Genomic DNA, 15915 nt, shown 5'->3' with positions numbered 1-15915 from the left:
GCTCTTGATGTATGGTAGTGTGGCTAGTCCTTTGGGTTGCGGCATGTCCTCATTCTGTTGTCTTTCCCTTAGGCATCTGTTGATGAAATTGCAGGAGTATCCATTTTTGGCGAATACATTGCAGAGGTGTTCTTCTTCCTCTTTTTGCAGTTCTGGTGTACTGCAGTGTGTTGTGGCCTTTTTGAATAGTGTCTTGATGCAACTTCTTTTGTGTGCGTTGGGGTGGTTGCTTTCGTATTTCAGGACTTGGTCTGTGTGTGTAGCTTTCCTGTATACCTTTGTGGTGAATTCTCCGTTCGGTGTTCTCTGTACCATCACGTCTAGGAATGGGAGTTGGTTGTCCTTTTCTTCCTCTCTAGTGAATCGGATTCCTGTGAGTGTGGCGTTGATGATCCAGTGTGTGTTCTCTATTTCTGTGTTTTTAATGATTACAAAGGTATCATCTACATATCTGACCCAGAGTTTGGGTTGAATTTGTGGTAAGACTGTTTGTTCTAATCTTTGCATTACCACTTCTGCTATGAGTCCCGAGATCGGTGAGCCCATGGGTGTGCCGTTGATTTGTTCATATATTTGGTTGTTGAATATGAAGTGTGTGGTGAGGCACAGGTCCAGTAGTTTGAGTATGCCATCTTTGTTGATAGGTTCAATGTCCTGTTGTCTGTTCTGAATGTCCAGCAGGTTGGCTATTGTTTCTCTGGCTAGGGTTTTGTCGATAGAGGTGAACAGTGCCGTTACATCGAATGAGACCATAGTTTCTTCCTTGTCTATGTGTAAATTTCTGATGATGTCCAAGAATTTCTGTGTTGATTGTATAGAGTGTCTGGATCTGCTGATCAGATGTTTCAGTTTCTGCTGTAGTTCTTTAGCCAGTTTGTGTGATGGTGTCCCTGGTAGTGATACTATCGGTCTGATTGGGATGTCTGGTTTGTGCACTTTAGATAGTCCATAGAATCTGGGAGTGTTGTTGCTTTCAGGTTTCATTCTTTGTAGGTCAAACCTGGTTATCTGTCCGTTTTTTTGTAGGCTCCTCAGTGTGTTTATCCTATTGTTGAGCTGTGGCGGGTGGGGGGGGGGGGGGGGGGGTCAAACGCCCTCTTTTGGTAGGTGTTGGTATCTGCAAGTAGTTGTTGCGCTTTTTGGATGTAGTCTGCTTTGTCCAGGATGACCGTCATTCTGCCTTTGTCTGCTGGTCGTATGATTATGTTCTTCTCATTTCTTAGTGATTTTAGTGCTTCCCTCTCCTTGGTGTTGAGGTTATGTGTTTGCCTTTTCCTTGTTATCAGAGATACGATACTTTGTCTCACAGTTTGTTGTGTCTCTTCTGTCAGTCCATTGTTCCTGAGTGTGCATTCTAGTGCTGCTAGGAAGTCTGCTGTCTTGGCGTCCCTGTGGTTGTAGTTGAGTCCCTTGGCCAGTATTGTTCTTTCCGTGTCTGCGAGCTGTCTGTGGGAGAGATTTCTAACCCAGGTGTGTGTTGTGGTGTCCTCTCTGTTGTGTGTTAGTTTGGCCATTTTTTCTTTTAGTGCCATTTTTTTGCGGTGGTGTGGTCCTGTTCTGTCTTATGGTGACGGCCTGTTCTATGATCCGGGTCCATTCCTGGTTGGTGGTTTTTGAAATTAACGATTTTTGGCGCGCAATCTCTTGTCTGTATTTGTGAAGTCTGTTGTGAGCGTCTGTAATCATTACCTGGATCATCCTGAATCCGTTCTGTCTGGCCACAAGCCACAATAACCCACAAGCCAGGGACACAGCCAAGAAAATGAACTTTAATCGCCTGATTCAAACATTATCTCTATTTTGAATATCAACATTTCATCAGCTGCCCTCTAGATCCTCCAACTTCTGTGTCCCAGATTCATTACAGCTCAAAAAAAGGCCTTTCTATTATGTTTACACTGGCACTCCCACAGAACAATTCGAACACATATCTATACTGCCTATCTCCCGATATCCCTGTACATTTCTCCTCCTCAGCTATTTAGATGATTTCAAAAATATAAAAGAATAATTAGCTCAATGGGGAATTAAGCATAGGAGTCGGGAGGTCATGTTGCGGCTGTACAGGACACTGGTTAGGCCTCTTTTAGAGTCTTGTGTTCAATTCTGGCCTCCCTGCTATAGGGGAGATGTTACCAACCTTTAAAACGGTGCAGAAAAGATACATAAGGATGTTGCCAGGGTTGGAGGGTTTGAGTTATGGAGAGAGGTTGAATAGGCTGGGACTACTTTCCCAGGAGTATTAGAAGATGAGGAGTGACTTTATAGAAATTTTAAAAATCATGACATGCGTAGATAAGGTGAATAGCCAAGGTCTTTTCCTCAGGGTAGGGGAATCCCAAACCAGAGAGCATAGTTTTAGGATGAGAGGGAAAACATCAAAAAGGGGTAATTTTTTTCACACGACAGGTGGTGTGTATATGGACTGAGCTGCCATAGGAGGTAGCAGCGACTGGTACAATTACAATATTTAAAAGGCATCTAGATGGGTATATGACTAGGAAGGGTTTCTGGGGATATAGGCCAAAAGCTGGCAAATGGGACCAAGGTTAATGTACAGCAGTTCGGCGTGGACAAGTTGGACTGAGAGGTCTGTTTCCATGCTGTACATCTCCATGACTCTGTGACTCTATGAATGTGATGCCTTGCAAGAGGAATTTGTATTACCCATCCATTGATTTTATAATATTTCCCATCTGCCATCAAATTGGATTGCATTAGTATGCCATTCCTCTTCGCAAACAACTATTACATACATAGCATCACTTGACCCCTTGTCATGTCAGAGCTGCAAGGTGATGCAGACACAATAAATAAATATATAAATAAACCTGGATTGACTATTTTGCATCATGCTTCATACTTGATACTGGCATATAATGCTTTGGAGCTACAACAATATGACACAGAACTGTAGGTATGCAAAGACCTAGTCTGTGATGCTGAAAGGGAGCTTTTAGGAGGGTGTGCTCTCCAAATGTAGAAACTGTTGCTTTTCTTCCCATGCAGTTTTTAATTTAATTCAACAAGAACCTCCCCTTAGTAAAGTTCTTGCAGTGTGTCCATGCATTAAGGATGTGGCAATTTTGTGTGTCGTGTGGGAACAATTTAATTACTTCTTTTGAAATGAAGTATAATTAACTGGACAGACGATATACTTTCGCTGTGTTGCCATGCTGCTGTGAGGAAAAAAATGTCACATTTGGATCTTACTTAGGCACCAGGACATTTCATTAAGAACTCCATGTTTCTGACGGTGAGGATTTGCTCTCAACAAATCATCAAATTGTGCCAAACTACAAGTACCAGTGGCTATCAAGGAGGAAGCAGTAAATTTGTTTTGGCATATTCTTTGAAAGAAGCACTCTTCAGATTGTCCTTCAGGGATACTAACTATTGTGTAGATCAAGAGCTCCAGTGAGCAACCTCTTAATAGAAGACAAGAAATCTGTGCATTTGTTTATAATTTTATATCTTCCACCTCCGCTTGCAAGAAATATGCTCTAAGCAACTGGGACACAATAACAGACTATGTGCATAACTGAAACAATTACACGCATTGATCAAAATGGCATCTCATTGACTGCAGCTAAGTTCTCACATTGGGTTTGTAAGCCAGGATTTGGAGGTGCTGGTGTTGGACTGGGGTGGACAAAGCTAAAAATCATACAACACCAGGTTATAGTCCAACAGGCTTATTTGGAAGCACTAGTTTTCAGAGCATAGCTCCTTCATCAGGTGGTAATCTGGTGTTGTGTGATTTTTAACTTTGGGTGTGTAAGAGGTTTGATGATTCTTCCAAGAAACATTAACTATTTCTTAGTCTCCCACCTGGGAGTAGGAGAAACTTTCTTCATTTGTAACCAAGTTCATGAAAGCAGGGCAATGACATTGGTATGGTAACTGTTTCCTTCAATTGAAAGGGTGCGGAGAAGATTTTTAAGGATAAACTCAGAAATGCTAGATATATGCATCAGGAAAGGATTGACAGTCTGGGTCTTTTTACCCTTGAAAAGAAGAAAGCTGAGGGATGACCTCATAGAGGTAACTTGTAGTCTGAAAGGGTATTACAGAGTGGATATAGAAGAATATTTCCTTTTCTGGGAAAGAGCATCAATATAAAACCATAAATCAAGTAGCAAATTTAGAAGAAAATTTGTTGTTCCTTAAGATTACGAGAATGTGGCATGTGCTAACTCATGAATACAATGCAAAATGGTGGATTTATTTCAGGAGCAGCTCGATGTGTTTATGCGGGAGAATGGAATGGAATGCTATGATGATAAATTTAGGTAAAGAAAGACTTGTTACTGCCAGTGTTCCAAAAGAATCAGTGTTAAGTTAACTTTTGTTCGTCATTTATGTAAGTGATCTAGTTAAGAATAGAGAAGGCATGGTTAATAAGTTTGAGGATGACACCAAAATTGGTGATGTAGTGAACGGTAAAAAAGGTTATCTGAGATTACTATGAGATCTTGATCAATTGGATCTATAGGCTGAGGGGCGGCAGATGGAGTTGAATTTGGATAAATGCGAGGCATTGAACTTTGGTAAAACAAACAAGAGTGGGACATATACAATTAAAAGTAGGGCCTTGAGTAGTGTTGTAAGACAGAGAGACCTAGGAGTTCAGGTTCATAATTCTTTGAAGTTTGCATCACATTTTGACAGGTTGGTTAAGAAGGCATTTAGCATGCTCAGACATTTGAGCATAGGCATTGGGCATCATGTCAATGTTGTACAGAACATTGATGAGGCCTTTTGTGGAATACCATGTCCAGTTCTGGTCTCCCTGTTATAGGAAGGATATTATTAAACTGGAGAGGGTTGAGAAAAAGACTTCCCAGGGTTTTGATGGAAATGGAGAGTTTGAGTTATAGGAAAGGCTGAATAGTCTGAAACCTTTTTCACTGGAACATAGGAGGTTGAGAGGTGACCTTATAGAGGTCTTTAAAATCATGAGACATACAGAGAAGTTGAATGGCAGGTGTCCTTTCTCTAGGGTTGGGCATTTCAAGACTGGGGGAACATTTTTAAGGTGAGAGGAGAAAGATTTTAAAAAGATACGAAGGATAACTTTTGTACACAGAAATTGTTTCATGTGTGGAATGAACTTCCGGGGAAGTTGTGGATGTCGGTGCAGTTATAATGTCTAAAAGACAATTGGATAAATCCATGAATAAGAAATGTTTGGAGGGATATGGGCCAAGTGTAGATAGGTGGGGCTAGTTTAGTTTGGGATTATAGACAGCATGACTGTTTGGGCCAATGGGTCTATTTCCATGCTGCATGACTCTATGACTATGACTTCATGCAGAAAGGGGCTCAAATGGAATATAAGCCCAGAACAGACTAATTGACTTATATGACCTCTTTCTGTGTTATGTATTCTGTTGAATCCTAAGTAAAAGCAATTGGAAAACTCATTTAAAAGACCATTGTTTGAGGAAACTGGTCTTAGAATCATAGAATCGTGGACATTTATGGCACTATGCGAGGCCACTTGGCCCAGCATGTCTGTGCCAACTAAGAATTGAGCCTCTCAGCCTCCTCCCACTTTCCGGTATTGAATTGAATTGAATTGAATTGATTCATTGTCTTGTGTACCGAGGCACAGCGAAAGGTTTTGTCTTGCAAGTAATACAGGCAGATCACAGAGTTAAATAGCATTATTAAGTAAATAATAGGTAAACAGTGGCAAAAACAAAAACACAAGTACAGGCAAATGTGAGTTTGTGAGTTCATTCAGTATTCTAACAACAGTAGGGTAGAAACTGTTTTGAAACTGGCTGGTGCATGTATTCAGGCTTCTGTATCTTCTCACCGATGTTGTAGAAAAATATTGCCAGGGTGGGATGGACCTTTGAGAATACTGGTGGCCTTTTGTTGACAGCAGGCCTGGTAGATGGATTGTATAGATGGGAGGTTGGCGTTTGTGATTGTCCAGGCCGAACAAGATCCCACATGTCCTCCTAACCTTATTGAACTGTCTTGTTACCATCAGCCATCTATGAACATTTACTCTATGGTCCCTCATTTTCTCTACACCTCATAGTAGTCTTCCATTGATTGTGTATTTCTTTGCTTTTTTTGATTTTTAAAAAATGACATCTCGCACTTCCTTGGGTTGAAATCCATTTGCCACTTATCTGCCTAACTAACTAAACCATTGGATTTATTTTTGATCATGTGATTGAGCATTTTGTATATTGTGTTAGGTCTCACTGTCAATATGGACTATATCTTTAAGACCCATGGTCCTAATACCATTAATTTATTATGGCCTGTGACCTGAAGGTACAAAGGTGTTATTCTCCATCTTAACTGGGCCCACTCAAAACATCATGTGCTGATGGAAGCATGAAACAATTTGTGACTGAATTGTTTCATATCTGCCTAGACACTGAAGTGCTTGTATCTACAATATACCCAAAGCTGTTATTGGTATTTGTTGAAACTTTCAGTAGTATGGGGTCCATGTCTACTTCTTAGATTATGACAAGTAAAAACAAAGGCCCGCACTGTTGTAGCAATCAGTATCTTCTGCAAATGTTTTGATCACAGCTGTTCTGTTGATATGTAAGTTATTGATATATACCACAAAAAGCAAGGGCCTGGTACTGAGCACTACAGAACCCCAATGGAAGAGGGCTTCCAGTCACAAATTACACCTGTCACCAATTACCTTTCATTTCCTGTCACTGAACCAGTTTTTGTATTCAACTTGTGGCATTCTACAGGGTCCTGTGGGATTTTTTTCAAACTGACTGTCATGTGGTATTGTGCCAAAAACCATGATAAGAGCCATGTTGGCAACATCAATGATGAGTATAACCCTCATCAATCCTCTTCAATCCAAAAGTAATTTATTAATTTATGCCTTTTTTTGGAACAATACGCTTCATGACTGCCACATCTCCAGCAACGTTTTGTGCCCAATCTCAGTAGCATTAGTGACCTGAACTGTATCAACCCAGGATATTGAAACCACAAAGTCTTTTTTTGAAAGGATAATGGCAATAAGAAAATCAAACTTTTGTTTCTGTAGTGAGGTTCACAACAGAGTGGCACAAAAGGGGTCTCAGGAAAACTTTGGATGTCATCAAATGATGGCATAAACCACACATGCCATCATTTCCTGCAAATTGTCATAACACCCGCAGAAGCAAGCCATTCAGCCTCTTGAGCCGACACCACAATTCAGTAGGATCATGCCTAATCTGACATTCTTCATATCCACTTTCCTTCCTTTACCATCTAACTATTGATTTCCCTACTGATCAGGAATCTATCTATCTCAGCCTTAAATATACACAAGGAGTCTGCCCTCAGCTCTCTACTCATAATGCTATCAGGGAAGAAATGCCTCCTCATCTTTGCCTTAAATTGATGCCCTTTAATTCTGAGACTATGCCCTCTGGCCCTCAAGTCTCCCTTGCAAGGAAACATGCTCTTAGCATTTACCATGTCAACCCCTTAATAATCCTATGTTTCAATGCAAACTTTCTCATTCTTCTAATCTCCAATGAGTAGAGTCCTAACCTGTTTAGCCTTTACCTATTAAACAATCCCTCCATGCCAGGGATCATCTTAATGAACCCCTCCAAATCCACCCTAAACTGTTACATGATCATTTGAAGTTTTTTTTGTGTGACTGGAATTGTTCCTTTATAAAGTTTGAAGAAAAAGAAGGTTCTTTAAGACATCTATACTTAAGATGATGGAGAACTTCTGATTCAAGCTTCCTGGGAGAGGTCAATCTTCAACAAATCTTCTGCAAATGGCAAAGTAATTCTTCTAATGTTCCACAAATTGTGGCTAACATAATGCTAGGAAATAATGCAACAGACCCAATTTTTATTCATCCATGTATTAATAAGATGTTCTACTCTTTCTGTTGGGTACTTGTTAGGTTTAGCTCATCAAATAATAAGTGACTCTTGCCTAAACTAATTATTAATTAATAATTAAATAATTATTAATAATTCAGCACACATGTAATATATCCTATATTATATCCACCAATGACTGAGTGCTGAAAGATAAACTAGTTTGCAGCTCAACTCAGGTTAATTGCTATCTATATTCATTCAGTTATTGTCATAGTTTGTTTATTACTAATGAACTAGAAATTCGACTGAGAAATTTATTTCTTGGTATTTTGAAATTTTCTACTGCTTCTCACTGCTGCTGGGCCACAATCTTAGACCTCCCTCCCTTACAGCACTGTGGGTGTACCTGAAACACACTGAATTACAGCAGTACAGAAAGTGGGTAACTTACAGCTTCTCAAGGCCAATTTGCAGTAGACAATAAGCATTGGCCAGCCATCGATGCCCACATTCAATGAATAAATAAAATTGAAATAATTCACTGTAACTATCGATGAAATTAACTTTTTTCAATATAGTGTACCTCAATAAACAGTGGCTCAGTGATTAGCACTGCTGCCTCACACCGCCAGGGACCCAGGTTTGATTCCAGCTTCGGGCAACTGTCTGTGTGGAGGTTGCACATTCTCCCCGTGTCTGCATGTGTGTCCTTCGGGTGGTCTGGTTTCCTTTCACAATCCAAAGATGTGCAGGTTAGGTGAATTGGCCATCTCAGATTGCCCATAGTCTTGAGCGATGAATAGGTTAGGTACATTAGAGTATGGGGAAAGGGTTTAGGTGGGATAGTCTTCTGAGGGTTGGTGCGGACCTGTTGGGTCAAAGGGGCACTTTCCACACTGTAGGGATTCAATGATTCATTAGTCAGGGTAAACGTACGGCAATAGGGTAGGGGAATGGGTCTGGTGGGTTAATTTTCGGAGGGTTGGCATGGACTTGTTGGGCCAAAATGGCCAGTTTCCACACTGTAGGGGTTCTATGACCAGTAGAAATAGAAGCAGGAATAGACCATTTGATCTTTGAGCAAGCTCTGCCATTAACTAATGTTATACCTTATTTGATTGTGGTCCTAATTACACATTCCTGCTTGCATCTCATTACTTTTGATTCCCTTATGGATCCAAAATCTGCCTAACTCAACCTTGCTTATGTTCAATGATCCAATTTCCATTATTTGTTTGAAAAGAAAATCGCAAACACTATTATCCCTCTGAGACAAGGAATTCATCCTGATATCTGATTTAAGTAGCTTACCCCTTTTTTGTACCCTTGGTTACAGTCCTCTGACATGCTTTCTTCAATTATCCTGTCAAGAATCTTCTGTCTTTGAATAACAACATCTCTCATATTTTTAAACTCCAATGAACAAGGAGCCCTGATGAAGGGCTCCTGCCCGAAACATAGATTTTTCTGCTCCTCGGATGCTGCCTGACCTGCTGTGCTTTTCCAGCACCACCCTAATCTTGACTCCAATGAACATCAGTCCAACATGATCAACCCTTCCCCAAAGGTCAAATTACTTATCCAAGTAATCAGCCAAGTGATCCTTCTCTAAATTGTTACCAAAGCAAGTATATCCTCGTTAAGTAAGGTGAAAACAAAGTCTCAGCAATATTCTGTAGATGTGTAGCAAGACTTCCTTACTTTTATAATCCATCCATCTTGCAGTAAAGGCCAGTATTCTATTTGCCTTCTTATGCTATACCTACAAGCTGCCTTTTTGTGATTCAAATACAATGACACCCAAATCCCTCTGTACGGTAACGTTCTGTAGTCTACCTTCATTAACATAATATTCTTCTTTTATGTTCTCACTATGAAAGCGGACATCTTCAACTTTTCCTGATTTTTCTCCTAATTTTTTTATTCATTTACGTAACCAGTCTATACCTTTCTGTAGACTCTTTGCATCATCCTCACAACTTGTTTCCCTATCTAACTTGTACAATCAATGCATTTGGCAGCAATACAGTCAGTCCCTTCATCCAAGTCATCAATGCAGGTTGTTAATAAGTGAAACTCTTAGCATTGATTCCTATCATACTTATCTTGACTCCTGTTGTCTGTAAGTTAGTTACAGGAACAAGGGATAGGCTATTCAGCCTATTAACCTGCCCCCTCCCCCCCCCCATTCTGTTAGGTCAGGGTTCATCCTTTCCCTTAATGCTACTTTCCCATGCTATCCCCATATCCCTTGATATCACGAGTCTGTAGAAATCTATTGATTTCAGTTTTTAACATGCTAATGTACCACTCCCAAAGCCGTAAGATCTTATCTTGTGATGCATGTACAAGATCTTTTATGTGACACATTATCAAATACCTTTCAAGAATCCAAACACACCATATCTATAAGTTCTCCTTTATCCATGTTGCTAGATACGAGTTCATATTGCCCATTCTCAAACTGATGAAGAAATTCTATCATATTCATGATCACTTTTTCTTTTAGAATGAAATCATTAATTAATTCTAGCCTGTTCCTGAAAGGTTTCACAACGTATTTTTCTCAGAATCTGTCCTGAATACTCTCTGAACTCATCCTTCAGATTACCTTTGCCAAATTGATTTGGTAAATCAATGAGATGAAAGTTACCCACAAATATTATAATAGCTTTTTAAAAAAAAATATACCTTCTCTTTCTGTGTAGCCACTATTAGAGGGCCGACAAAATATTTGCATCAGTTTACTTCTTTCCTTTCTTTTTTCTTAATTCTTCCCAAATTGATTCTACAACTTGATATTCAGACCCAAAAAAATTTCTTACTACCACGCTGACCTCATCTTTTAGTTACAAAACCACCCTCTTCCTTTTCCTTTTCTCCTGCCCTCCTGGAATGTTGGATAGCTTTGACTATTCAGGTCCAAGCCTCAGTTGCCTTGTAATCACACATTTGGAATGAATAAAAGGGCAAAAGCAGAAGATACATGGGAACACCACCAACTTCAAGCTCCCTCCAAGTCACTTACCATCCTGACTTGGAAATATATCACAGTTCCTTCACTGTCACTTGGTCAAAATGCTGGAATTACCTCTTTAATGGTATTGTGAGTCAACCCACAGCAGAAGGGCTGCAGTGGTTCAAGAAGGTTCCTCACCACCACCTTCTCAAGGGTAACTAGAGACGGGTAATAAAATGCTCGTCAGCCAGTGATGCCCACGTTCCACAAATGAATTTTAAAAACTATAATTTTATACTTACATATTCCTTTTTGTGTTATCAATTCATCCATCTTTTTATGTATGCTGTGAGCATTCAAATAAAGAACTTTTAATTCTTTAATTCTACTATTCATGTCTATTTGACTCTTAGTTGATCATGCATATATATGTTCCTACATTCCATCCCTTCCTGTCTCACTCTGTTTATCAGTAGTCATATCATTATCATATAATTGTCCCCTCATGTGAGCCCTCCCATACAAACCCTCCTACCCGACCATTTACACAAAGCCATCTCTGCAGCCATGTTTCAACTCTGGTTCCAACACAGTTCAGGCAAAGACTTCCTCAACAGTCGAGTTCCCTCTTTCTCCGGTTACTCATTTGTCACACATCAACCTCAGAGTCATGCATTCAACTCTCTGATTTTATTTCCCCTGCACCAATTTGCTCATGGTAAAAACAATGACTGCAGATGCTGGAAACCAGATTCTGGATTAGTGGTGCTGGAAGAGCACAGCAGGTCAGGCAGCATCCGAGGAGCAGTAAAATCGATGTTTCGGGCAAAAGCCCTTCATCAGGAATACAGGCAGAGAGCCTGAAGGGTGGAGAGATAAGATAGAGGAGGGTGGGGGTGGGGAGAAAGTAGCATAGAGTACAATAGGTGAGTGGGGGTGGGGATGAAGGTGATAGATCAGGTAGGAGGGTGGAGTGGACAGGTGGAAAAGAAGATAGGCAGGTAGGACAAGTCATGGGGACAGTGCTGAGCTGGAAGTTTGGAACTAGGATGAGGTGGGGGAAGGGGAAATGAGGAAAATGTTGAAGTCCACATTGATGCCCTGGGGTTGAAGTGTTCCGAGGCGGAAGATGAGGCATTCTTCCTCCAGGCGTCTGGTGGTGAGGGAATGGCAGTGAAGGAGGCCCAGGACCTCCATGTCCTCGGCAGAGTGGGAGCGGGAGTTGAAATGTTGGGCCATGGGGCGGTGTGGTTGATTGGTGCGGGTGTCCTGGAGATGTTCCCTAAAGCGCTCTTCTAGGAGGCGTCCAGTCTCCCCAATGTAGAGGAGACCGCATCGGGAGCAACGGATACAATAAATGATATTGGTAGATTTGCAGGTAAAACTTTGATGATGTGGAAGGCTCCTTTAGGGCCTTAGATGGAGGTGAGGGAGGAGGTGTGGGTGCAGGTTTTGCAATTCCTGCGGTGGCAGGGGAAGGTGCCAGGATGGGATGGTGGGTTGTTTGGGGGCGTGGACCTGACCAGGTAGTCACGGAGGGAACGGTCTTTGCGGAAGGTGGAAAGGGGTGGGGGGGTCTCTTTGGAGGTGGCGAAAATGTCGGCGGATGATTTGGTTTATGCGAAGGTTGGTAGGGTGGAAGGTGAGCACCAGGGCCACACAGGGGCAACTTCTGTTTTGTTACGGTTGGAGTGGTGGGGTCTGAGGGCGGAGGTGCGGGATGTGGATGAGATACGTTGGAGGGCATCTTTAAACACGTGGGAAAGGAAATTGCGGTCTCTAAAGAAGGAGGTCATCTGTTGTGTTCTGTGGTGGAACTGGTCCTTGGGGAGCAGATACGGCAGAGGCGGAGGAATTGGGAATACGGGATGACATTTTTGCGCCCACACCTCCTCCATCACCTCCATCCAAGGCCCTAAAGTTAGGGTGGGAAGAGGTGTAATCCAGGTAGCTGTGGGAGTCGGTGGGTTTGTAAAAAATGTCAGTGTCAAGTCGGTCGTCATTAATGGAGATGGAGAGGTCCAGGAAGGGGAAGGAGGTGTCAGAGCTTGTCCAGGTAAATTTAAGGTCAGGGTGGAATGTGTTGGTGAAGTTGATGAATTGCTCAGCCTCCTCGCGGGAGCACGAGGTGGCGTCAATGCAGTCATCAATGTAGCGGAGGAAGAGGTGGGGAGTGGTGCCGGTGTAATTACGGAAGATCAACTGTTCTACATGCCAATAAAGAGATAGGCATAGCTGGGGCCCATATGTGTACCCATGTCTACCCCTTTGGTCTGGAGGAAGTGGGAGGATTTGAAGGAGAAATTGTTGAGGGTGAGGACCAGTTCGGCCAAACGAATGAGAGTGTCGGTGGAAGGGTACTGTTGGGGACGTCGGGAGAGGAAAAAACGGAGGGCTTGGAGGCCCTGGTCATGGCTGATGGAGATGTAGAGGGATTGGATATCCATGGTGAAGATGAGGCGTTGGGGGCCGGGGAACCGGAAGTCTTGGAGGAGGTGGAGGGCGTGGGTGGTGTCTGGAACGTATGTGGGGAGTTTCTGGACTGAGGGGAAAGGACAGTGTCAAGGTAGGTAAAAATGAGTTCAGTGGGGCAGGAGTATGCTGAGACAATGGGTCGGCCAGGGTGGTCAGGCTTGTGGATCTTGGGAAGGAGATAGAACCGGGCAGTGCAGGGTTCCCGGACTATGAGGTTGGAAGCTGTGGGTGGGAGATCTCCTGAGGTGATGAGGTTCTGTATGGTCTGGGAGATGATGGTTTGGTGATGGGGAGTGGGATCATGGTCGAGGGGGCGGTAGGAAGAGGTGCCCTCGAGTTGGCATTTGGCTTCAGCGGTATAGAGGTCAGTGTGCCGGACTACCACTGCGCCCCCTTTATCTGTTGGCTTGATGGTGAGGTCGGGATTGGAGCAGAGGGATTGGAGGGCTGCGCGTTGTGAGGGTGAGAGGTTGGAGTGGGGGAGGGGGGTAGACAGGTTGAGGCGGTTAATGTCCCGGTGGCAGTTGGAAATGAAGAAGTCGAGGGCAGTAATAGGCCAGCGCGGTGTGTCCAGGTGGATGCAGTGTGTTGGAGGTGGGCGAAGGGGTCCTCGGAAGGTGGGTGGGAGTCCTGATTGTGAAAGTAAGCTCGGAGGCGGAGGCGACGGAAGAAGTGTTCGACATCACAGCGTGTATTAAATTCATTGATGCGTGGGCGGAGGGGGATGAAGGTGAGTCCTTTGCTGAGGACTGATCATTCCAATTTGCTCATGGCTCAGGTGGTAATCCACTGATCATTACTTCTTTGGTTCTGCTCTCTAATTTAGCCCCTAGCTGCTAATCTTCCCTCAGCAAAATCTCTTTCTTAAATACATACCCATAATATTGCTGGTACCGAGGGGACTATAACAACTGGATCCTTCCCCTTCCCATTTTAGTTAATCTGTGGCCCAAAGGACTTGTCCTTAGCAACTGGGCTGAGAAAACATCCTTTAGAATTTACTCTCTTGACTATATAGATATATATCTATCTCCCGAAAAATACTATTCTGATTACAAATAGATTTTTAACTTCAACCCAAACCACCGCGCGCCTGCCCCCAACCTAATTTAAATGCCTCTCTATAACCATGATGCTACAGGATGTTTGTTCACCTTGCCTGGAGTCCCATCCACACAGGCTGTAAGAACTTTAAACATTTAGACAATCACAAGGGCTAAGATTACAAAAGTCATTATCCAGGGAAGGCTTGATAGTACTAAAGAACTATTTGACAGGATTCATTCATTTTGGCCATGGAAGGACAAATTTGGTGTATCATAAAACATTATTTTAAAAGGTAAACAAGTCCTAATATCAAACATATTACACCAGTCTGTAGGGTCCATGTTGCAGAAGATGACTAACATGTAAATCTGTGTACAAGGTTAGTGAAAGAATGTGAGTCAGGCCTAAAGTATTGACACCAACTAGGAGGAAACCTTTATACCCACACAATGTTCTAACCACTCCTTGGATAAAAGTAGCAACAGACCTATTCATGTATTGTTATGAAGGTATAGGTATGCAGTGTACCTTTAAAAGAGAATGAAATCTGGCAAAGACTTAACAAACCCTGAAAAACTTAAAAATGTAACATTTCACTGTGGAACAACTAGCTGAGCTGAGCAGCTATGGCACACAACAAATTTAAATTTGACCAATCAATTTAAATTATGCCCCAAGATACCAAAATCCCATTGAATTTGAATTTTACTGTTTTGATGGCATTAAATCAACAAGGCGATACGATGTTCAGTGGTATAAAGATCAGGCATTTTGAACAGTTAGCCAGAGTTACAAAGAGCACCAAACTGCCTGCTGTTTATCTGAAATGTGTACAGCAGAAGACCAAAGAAAAAACTCTGACAGATCTACAGAGGAAGATATACAGTTGGGTGGTTTTAAAAATTGATTTTTTTTTGTTAACTTAATCGAGGAGTTTATTGGATCAGTATAGTGTTGTCGAGTGGGAGGTAGATAAGCCACTAAGATAATGGAGGTTTACAGTGTAGAAAGTTGTTGTTTAATGTTCTCTTCCTTTCATTGGAGTTAAAGAATAAATTGTTAATTTTTTCTTTAAATAGTGGGATTTGGTAGTTCTTTGCCACTCATACTTTTACAGGTTTCAGTGCGAGGTGAGCTTTTCTGTGTATCTGGTTTAAGTTAGCAGAAGGGTTTACCCAGTGTTGTAACAGTACTCAAGGAAGTGTATCCATGTGGTGGATTGACTCTCCAAATTCCTCATTGCTGAGTGGCTTAGGAACATGGAGGATCATTGCTGAAGTGATGAGTGTTATTTTCTGTTTACTTGGAATCTTAGAATGGATAGTCTCTGACAGTGGCCTGTCCTTCACTACCAAACTGCTTAAACACAAGTGCACTAAGTGGAAAGTGAATCATATCACATCACCAAACCATGATCTTTAGTGAAGTCGTCTAGAGGTGCATATGGTATGAACTATTAAATCAATGATCATGAAATGTCATTCAAATAAATAAGATTTTTGCATTACATTACTGTATTTTCAAGGAGAATGGATTATCATCCCCAAATTAATGCTCAGAAGATAATTGTGAATGACCAATCAATTTTCTAATCATTCAGCA

The sequence above is a fragment of the Chiloscyllium punctatum genome, chromosome 5 (assembly GCF_047496795.1).
Source record: "Chiloscyllium punctatum isolate Juve2018m chromosome 5, sChiPun1.3, whole genome shotgun sequence".
NCBI classification, from domain to species: domain Eukaryota; kingdom Metazoa; phylum Chordata; class Chondrichthyes; order Orectolobiformes; family Hemiscylliidae; genus Chiloscyllium; species Chiloscyllium punctatum.
This window is presented reverse-complemented; position numbering follows the sequence as displayed.